This window comes from Equus przewalskii, chromosome 6 (assembly GCF_037783145.1).
Source record: "Equus przewalskii isolate Varuska chromosome 6, EquPr2, whole genome shotgun sequence".
NCBI classification, from domain to species: Eukaryota; Metazoa; Chordata; class Mammalia; order Perissodactyla; family Equidae; genus Equus; species Equus przewalskii.
Window position 1 is genome coordinate 3,240,453 of NC_091836.1, and position 7,982 is coordinate 3,248,434.

At 61.9% G+C, this 7,982-nt stretch overlaps 1 long non-coding RNA gene across 2 annotated transcripts; it reads left to right on the forward strand.

Moving 5' to 3' along the window:
• The first annotated feature begins 951 nt into the window (after nt 1-951).
• Nucleotides 952-5,834, forward strand: LOC103544294 (uncharacterized). Of its 2 annotated transcripts, XR_011540725.1 has the most exons (4): nt 952-1,247; nt 2,562-2,789; nt 3,863-3,927; nt 5,232-5,834. It is a non-coding gene; the product is annotated as an uncharacterized lncRNA (long non-coding RNA). The 2 variants fall into 2 exon arrangements; XR_543113.2 differs by lacking the exon at nt 952-1,247 and having other exon boundaries at nt 2,248-2,789.
• Nucleotides 5,835-7,982: the final 2,148 nt, after the last annotated feature.

Consider the following 7,982-nt stretch of genomic DNA (forward strand, 5'->3'; position numbering starts at 1 on the left):
TGTCCAAGGTCACCCAGTTTGAAAGTGGCAGAACCAGGCTTGGAACCTGGGCAGGCTGTGTGGCGCTCGGCGTGGCCCCCAGCTCCTGGAGGCTGTCCCCTGTCCTGGCGCCCAGTGGGCCTGGCCGGAGGGGGCTCCTAGGGGGGCCGCAGCTCCCCTTGGGCCCTGCCTGTGGGACTCCAGGACAAACCGGTCTTCCGGTTTGGGACACCTCCTTGTCATCTCTCCCGCTCTCTGCGACCTGAGAACAGAGACAGCCCCTCTCAGGGCCCCAGTGTCCCTCTCTGGCCAAGGGACCGCCTCGCATGACTGTGTATGTCTCCGCCACTGGCCTGCGTGCTCTCTTGGTCCCTTGGGCATCTCCAGTATACAGCAGGCGCTCCATAAACGTTTTACGATTATGTATTTATCTGACGACATTTCTTGCACACCTACTGTGCGCTGAGGCCACTTCTGAGCGTTTGATGCATAAGTGTGATGCATTCGCTCCTCAGGGCAGCCCCACGAGGCTCCCGTAGATGGGAAACTGAGGCACGGAGAGGTCAAGGAGCTTGCCGGAGGTCACAGAAGGATGGGAAGAGAGCCTTGGTCCTCTTGCTGTGGGATATTGATCAACTCCTACGTGTCCCTCGCCCGTTTGGTCCCACCCATGGCTCCCAGCAGTCGGGGGGCCCAGACAGGCTGTGTGACTTCCCAGCGGCCCCACGGGCAGTGGGAACACGGGGAGGAGAACTTGAACCGTGCTCCTCGGGACCACTGGGCCCTGGGCAGCCTGGAGCCTCCCTGGCGACGGTGGCGTCTGCCCAGGGGCCAGCCGGTGACCACAGACCTCCGCCAGCAGCCGGGCCTTCCTGCCAGCGGTTTGGCCCTGCCCGCCTTTCCGGCCGAACCCGAGTCCCAGGCAAATGAGATGCCACCTGGCTGCGTGCAGCCCGTGTGTCCCGCCCACCTGGGGACACTGAGGCCTCGGCTTGGCATCCGGGCTGTGCGCCTTCCTCCCGCCTCCACACCCTGGCGTGCTCTCTCTCTCTCTCTTTGCTCTCTCTCTCTCTCTCTCTCTCTCTCTCTCTCTCTCTCTCTCTCTCGCCTGCAGCCTTGGGCCAACTGGCCTCCTCTGCAACCTATTTCTTCCACAAGCATTTATTGAGCACCTACTGTGTGCCAGGTCTCGGGCTGAGCGGTCAACAGGAGCACCGGGCTCCCTGCCTTCCGTCTGGCAGCCGAGACAGGAGGACCCAGAGGCAGAGGTAGAGGGGGGCGCTGGGACCGGGTGGGGGTCCGGGAGGACCACGTGGAGGTGACCTGGGGGCCGGGGCAGGACCATAGACAGATGCCGCTGGGGTGGCGGGAAGGGCAGACCGGGCAGCGGGGCCGGGCTTGGACAAAGGCCCTGGGGAAGGCCCCACCCCCGGGCCGCTCAGCTGCCACCCAGCCTTCGGCGGCCATGAATGGCTCTTTCATGCCCCCCCCAGGGCAAGGTCAGGCCAGGCTGCCCCGGGTCCCTGCCCTGGGCTCCCGACTGTCTGCGCCGTGACCCGGAGGAGGGGACAGGAAGTTCACAGCTCAGGCTGAGCCTCGGAGCCGGCAGCACCCTCCTATTGTGGGGCTCCGAGCCAAGCCCCCGCCCCTCTGGGCCTCAGTTTCCCCGCCGCTCAGGCCGGGTCGGGCAGCGCCGCGCTCCCGTCCCGCTCCGGCCCGGGCGCGATCCAGTGCGGGCTTTGCGGGCGCCCGCGGCCGCTGACACCTTCATCCCTGCGCGGCGGGGCTGTGGCCCCGGGTCCGAGGGGGCCGGCGGAGACCCCGAGGGGGCCGGGCGGCCATCGGGGGCCCAGGGGTGGGCTGCGGCGGGGCCGGGCCCCGGAGCCTGCGGGGAGGAAAACGCCGCCCCGCTGCTGCGCGCCCCCAGCTGCGCTCCCCACCTCGCCGCCCCGCTGTGTGACCCCCGCCGGTCCCTGTCCCTCTCTGGGCCGCAGTGGAGCCAGGCCGGAGTCGGGGAGGGGGTCAGCAGCTCGGAGGGGTCGCCTGGGGGGCGCCCCCTCTTGGGCGAACCCCAGCCTCAGTTTCCCCGGCCCGGGGCGCGCCCTCTTCGAAGCCCAGGTTGGGGGATCGTCCCTGCTGGGTCGTGCCCAGGGTCCCGGCTGTGGCCTGGGAATCCCCCGGGGGGCTCGGAAAGGGCAGCTCTGATTGGCTGAGAGGCCTGTGACGTCAGGGCCTCCCCGAGGCCCCCGCCCCCGGGAGGCACGTGGGGGCAGCCCGGTGGAGGCGGGGGCGGGCCGGGGTCCGCGCGGATTCGGGGTGTCCCCCCAGCCGGAGCCGGCAGCTGGGCGGCGCGGACGCGATTCTCCTCGGACAGATTTCTCCGAGTCCCGAGTCCCCCTCCGGCCCCCCCAGCACGACAGCTGCTCGGCGGCAGATGCGCCGGCTCAAGCCGCCCAGCTGGTCCCTCCGCAGAGCTAACCGCCCGAGCCCGGCCGGCGGGGGGCGGGGGGGGTCGGTGTGTGCGCGTGGCGGGGCCCTGACCCTCCCCTGCCCCCTGCCCTTTGACCCCTGCCTCCTCGCAGGGCAGGGGCGCTCCTCTCCTGGACCCCCTCCTCCAGTTGAAATGCCCTCCTGGAGGATTTGGGGAAACTGCGGCCCAGAGAGGGTGTGGCCCTTTCCAGAGACTGCACAGCATCCCTGTGCCGGCTGCCCAGAAAATGCCCCATGTTGTGCCTGTGATAAGAATTCCAACGATGAGCTAACATGGATTGAGCACCTGCTGTATGCAGCCCCGCGATTCTAGAACACAGGTACGGCTCCATCCCGTTTTCAGGCGTGGAAACTGAGGCCCAGGGAGAAATGGCTTGGCCGCTCAGCCAGGAAATGGAGGCAGGATTTGAACCCCAGCTTTTTGCCATTTCCAGGGGCTCAGACTCCCCAGCTTGGATGGCTCTTAAGGCAAGTGACTTGGGACCTGGCCAAGTGAGTGGGGTCTCAACGGCCTCTCCCTGCCCTCTGCTTGGGTGCCTCTGAGCCTGGCGCCCACCCTCCCTGCCTTGTTCTTTCCGCCTCCCCGTGGGTGCCACTCTGATCTGAAAGCACTGGAGATCCAGGGGGGCTTCCTGGAGGAGGAGGCGCCACTCTGAGATGTTGGGGTGCTGCTGTTAAGGGCTTGGCGGTGTCTCTGAATGTGCGGTTTTGTACCCAGCCTGTCCTGCCCCAGGGCCTTTGCACTTGCTGTTCCCTCTGCCTGGAATGCTCTCCCCACAGATCTCCATAGGGCCCGTCCCCTCCTTCAAGCCTCAGCTCAAATGCCACCTCCACAGGGAGTCCCACCCTGACCTCTGTGGCCACAGCAACACGCCGTCCCTTTCTGTCCTCTCGCCCTGCCTGACTTGGTTTTCTTCATTTTGATTTTCACAACCAAACGGCGCCGTTTTGTTCCCTACTGAATCCTCATGGCTTAGAACAGTGCCTGGCACACAGTAGGTACTCAGTAATTGCTTGTTACCCAGAAATCTCAGGGACAAGGGCACAAATGGGGGCTTTTGCACAGCGGGCAGCCATGGGCAAGGCCCACGTCTGTCTCGGTGTGTGTCTAGGATCCTCGGCCATGACCCTGTCCTGCGTCCCCTTCATCCAGAAGTCACCCCAGGCCCCACCTCTTCCCGCCCTCCCTCTGTCACTCTGCTCCAGCCACACCGACCGCCTCCCTCCTCGCTGTTCCTGCAACATGTCAGACAGAGCCCGGCCCCAGGGCCTTTGCACGGGCTGCATGCTCTCCCCCAGATCTCAATGGTTGCCTCCCTCACCTACGCGAGGTCTTAGCCAAATCTCCCCCAACGTCCCCCCTCTAAATAATCACCCCCTTTTCTCCGTGCAGATTGCTTTGCAGGGCTGGGCTGGAGTGAACCTCTGTCTCCGCTGTGTCTCCGGGGTGTAGAGCAGGTAGGCGCTGAACAAATGTGTTGAACAAATGAATGAATGAATGAATGGGGGCCTGAGAGCTCTCCGGTGCCTGCCCTCACGGTATGGATGGGGAAACTGAGGCCCAGTAGGGCAGGGAGTGAGCCCAGGGTCACTCTGTTCTCTCATTGACAAAATGGGGCAACAGGAGGCCCCCCCCAGGCTGGGGGAGGGGTAACGAGTGACGGAATAACCTCAGGAGCATTTATCAAGCACCTACTGTGTGCACTGCCCGACTCCGGGCATTGTGCGCATTTTGAGCGGGGGCCGGGATTTGAACCCAGGACGCCTGGCCCCAGTTTGCCCAAGTCCCCTCCCATCACAGTGGGGACAGGATGCGGGTGCAGCTGGCCGCACAGTGGGTCTTCAGCCAGGCAGCTGGTGGGGAGCAGCTGGAGGCCGCCAAGCCTGACACCCTCCTTCTCCAGCTCCCTGGACCCAGGGCCGTGGCTCCGCCGACTGTGTGTCACACGGGGGCCATGAGAGAGCTGAGTGGCCAGATTTGCCACCTGATTTGCCTGATTTTCGAGTGGAAATTAGAGAAATTACGGCTTCCAGCACCTCCTCTGCTCAGAACCAGTGAAATGCCCCCCAAAATGCCCTGGATTGTCCCAGAATCCTCCTCCCCCAAGGCCTCATCTGCATATGCAAATGAGGCATGGGCACTCCAGTCCCCAGAAGGGGGAGGTCGAGAGGGACGGAGGGACCTTCGGACTCTCTGGGGTCTGTCCTTGGGGATGGATTGGAAACTGAGGCACAGAGAGGGCAGGAGACCAGCATTCCTTGAGGGGAAGGGGAAAGAGTCACATTCTCTCTGCTCGAAATTGACACTCCCCTGGGCCCCCTGTCCCAGCCTAGTGGACACAGAGAGCTCAGTCCTACCCCAGGGCCTTTGCATGGCTTCCCCCTCTGCTTGGGAAGATCTGTATGTGCTTGGTCAACGTCCTTTTCTCCCAGAGACCTTCCGTGAGCATCTCAAGTGGAGGGAGGGCACCTTTTACCACCCCCGGTGTCTTTCCTCTGAAAGCATCTTGCTAATTCATCTTTGAATCAGTGATGGAGTGGTGAGCTGCCCGTCATCAGGGGCAAGCAAGCCAGAGGTGGAAGGGGTGTGCCCTCTGCAGGCTCGTAGCCGGGCCTTTGCCACCTCCCACCTGTGTCAAAGTTGTTTCACTTGAGAGGGTTTCTAAAGATGCCAGAGCCTGGCACATAGTAGGTACTTTATAAATGTGGGTTCCTTCTCCCTCCCCGTGAGATTCTGAAATTCTGCGTTTCTTCTCCCTGAGGCCTTTCCCCCATCTTCATCCTCCCTTGAAAGTTGCAAGAAGGCGATTGGATGGTCCCGACATTGTTCAGGGCATCGGCGACAGAGAAATGAAAACAGGCGGCTGGAACGGGTGCTTGTGTGCCAAGATCAGCTCTTTGCACACCCGTGTTCACAGCAGCATCGTCCACACCAGTCCAAGCTGGGAACACCCCGGGTGTCTGCGCACGGAAGATGGATCCACACAGCGTGTCCGTCACAGCCTGGAATATTACGCAGCCGTGAAAAGGAAGGAGAGCCTGACACCTGCTCCCACGTGGAGGGACCTGGAGGACGTGATGCTCAGGGACGTGAGCCAGACACAGAGGGACACACACTGTCACATCCACAGAGACAGAAAGTGGATGGGGGGCCAGGGGCTGGGGGAGGGGTGGGAGTCAGTGTTTCATGGGGACAGAGCTTCCGTTTGGGGAGATGGAAAGTTCTGGAGATGCATGGAGGGGACGGTGGTACAACCGTGTGAATGTGCTTCATGCCGCTGAGCTGGGCCCTGAAAAACGATTAAAACAATAAATATTGCGTTATGTATATTTTACCACAATTAAAAAAACAGAGAGAATCCAAACTGTTGTGGAGAGAAAAACAGACGGCGACAGCGGTGGGGGGGGGGGTGGTGTGTGAATGACCTCAGCTGGTGGCAATCCGGTCATTGCCACCAGGGCTCGAGACTCAAGTGACGCTGACGTCAGTGTGCGGAGGTGCAGGTGGCGGCCCTGGGCTGGCGGTCCCCACCCCTCCGCCCGTTCCCTCCGCCCGCCGGGGGGTGGGGGGCAAGAGCTCTGACATCTTCAGGAAGCTGAGCCTCGGTGACCCACTTATTCGGGTGACTTTATTGAGCGCCTACTGTGTACTGGACTCTGCTGGGCCGTGCTGGGGACGCAGCGGTGACCGAGACAGAGCCGGGCCCTGTCCTGGGCAGAGCTCGGAGCTCAGGGCAGGCGATTAACTTATTTAAGTATTTATTGAGCACCAACTGCATGCCCGTCTTGATGTAGTCACTGGGGACAGCAGCGCACAGAACGGAGGAGTCTCTGGCCTGGTGGAGCTGACGTTCGAATGGGGCAGACGGACAAGAAGCAACGGAAAGGAAGGAAGTCCCTTCTGGGCCAGATGATGCTGAGGGTCGAAATGCAGCAAGGAAGGAGGACGGAGAGGTCCGGGTGGCGGAACCTGGGGGTCCCTTTGTCCAGCCTCAGTTTCCCCATCCAGAAGATTCCAAAGGCTGCCATCAGGGTGGGGATGGGAAGGTCGCTCCTGGGATCCAAGTCCGTGGCGGGCCCTCCTGCCCGGCCCCTCCTGGACTCCCTCGGCCCCTCTCCCCGTCTCTCTGTGCCTGTCTCTCCATCTCCCACCCCCTTCCTCCTCTCTCCATCTCGTTCTCTCACTGTCTTGGCCTCAGTTTCTCCTTCTGTTCCCCCCCCAGCCTCACCCCTGGAGGGTGGATCCCCCAGGGCTGTGGCTCAGACAGCCACCCACTCCCCAGCTTCCGGGTCCCCTGGGCCACTGGGGAATTTCTGGGGGGAGGGGGGGGCTGAGAAAGAAACACTCGTGTCATTTACATAAAATCTGCATAATTAGCATATCAATCACAAGCGTCTGCCGATGTTTGCCAGGGAAATAGTAACTCTGATGACTAATGAGGCAGGCAGCCACCCCACAGGAGCAACTTGGCACAAACCCGCCCCATTTTACACAGGGGGAAACTGAGGCTCAGGGAAGCGAGGTCCAGGCGGGCTCTCTGCCCTCTCGGGGCATCCACGGACAGAGGACAAGGAGCGAGTGGATGACTAAAATAATTTCAGAGCATCAGAAGGGCCGAGAAGAAAAGAAAATGAGGCACAGCCGCTGTTTCGGGGCATCCGGGGGGGGCCTCTCAGAGGAGGCGACACTTGAGCTGAGACCTGAAGGAGAAGTAGGAGGTAATTTGGGGAGGAAATAAGGAAAGGGCAGTGGGAATAGCATGTGCAAAGGCCCTGGGGCAGGCCCGGGCCTGGCATGTTGGAGGAACAGAGAGGAGGCCCGTGTGGCTGGAGCAGAAGGAACCATGGGGAGAGTGGGAGGGGGGCATGGGGAAGAGTTTGGGTTTTATTTTAAGGGCACTGGGGAGCCATGGGAGACTTTATAGTGAGCAAGTAAGATGACCTGATTTAACTTTTGAGAAAGGTCCTCTGGCTGTCTTGCAGAGGACAACACACCCCGGGCAGGAATGGCCGTGGGGACCAGGGAGGAGGCGACTGCCCTAGGGGAGCGACAAGACACGGGGGCCTAGACCAGGCAGGGGCCTGGAGTGAGAGAGGAATAGGTGGATTTGGGGGGCATTTGGGCTGCAAAGACATGGGGCCTGAGGAGGGAGGAGGAGGGAAGAGTCCAGAAAGACTCTGGACCCCTTCCCCGGCAGCCTCCTCCCCACCCTGGCTCTTGGCCTCCCCTCTCTCCCATCCTGTGTTCTCAGTGCCTATTGCCTCCTTCAGGAAGCCCTCCAGACTGCCCTGGCCACATCTGAACAGTCTGTCTCCCCTCCCAGCTTAGCCTGGTTTTCACATCTGGGAAACAGGGTGAATAACACTTGAGGACTCAGAATAAGAAGGCACTCAACACAGCCCCAGGCACAGAATATGCGCTGCAGACGTGTGAGCTGGTCTTATCCTTGGTGGTGGTGGTGACCAGAGAGGTTGACTAACTTTCCCAAGGCCACACAGCCAGGCAAGGCCCC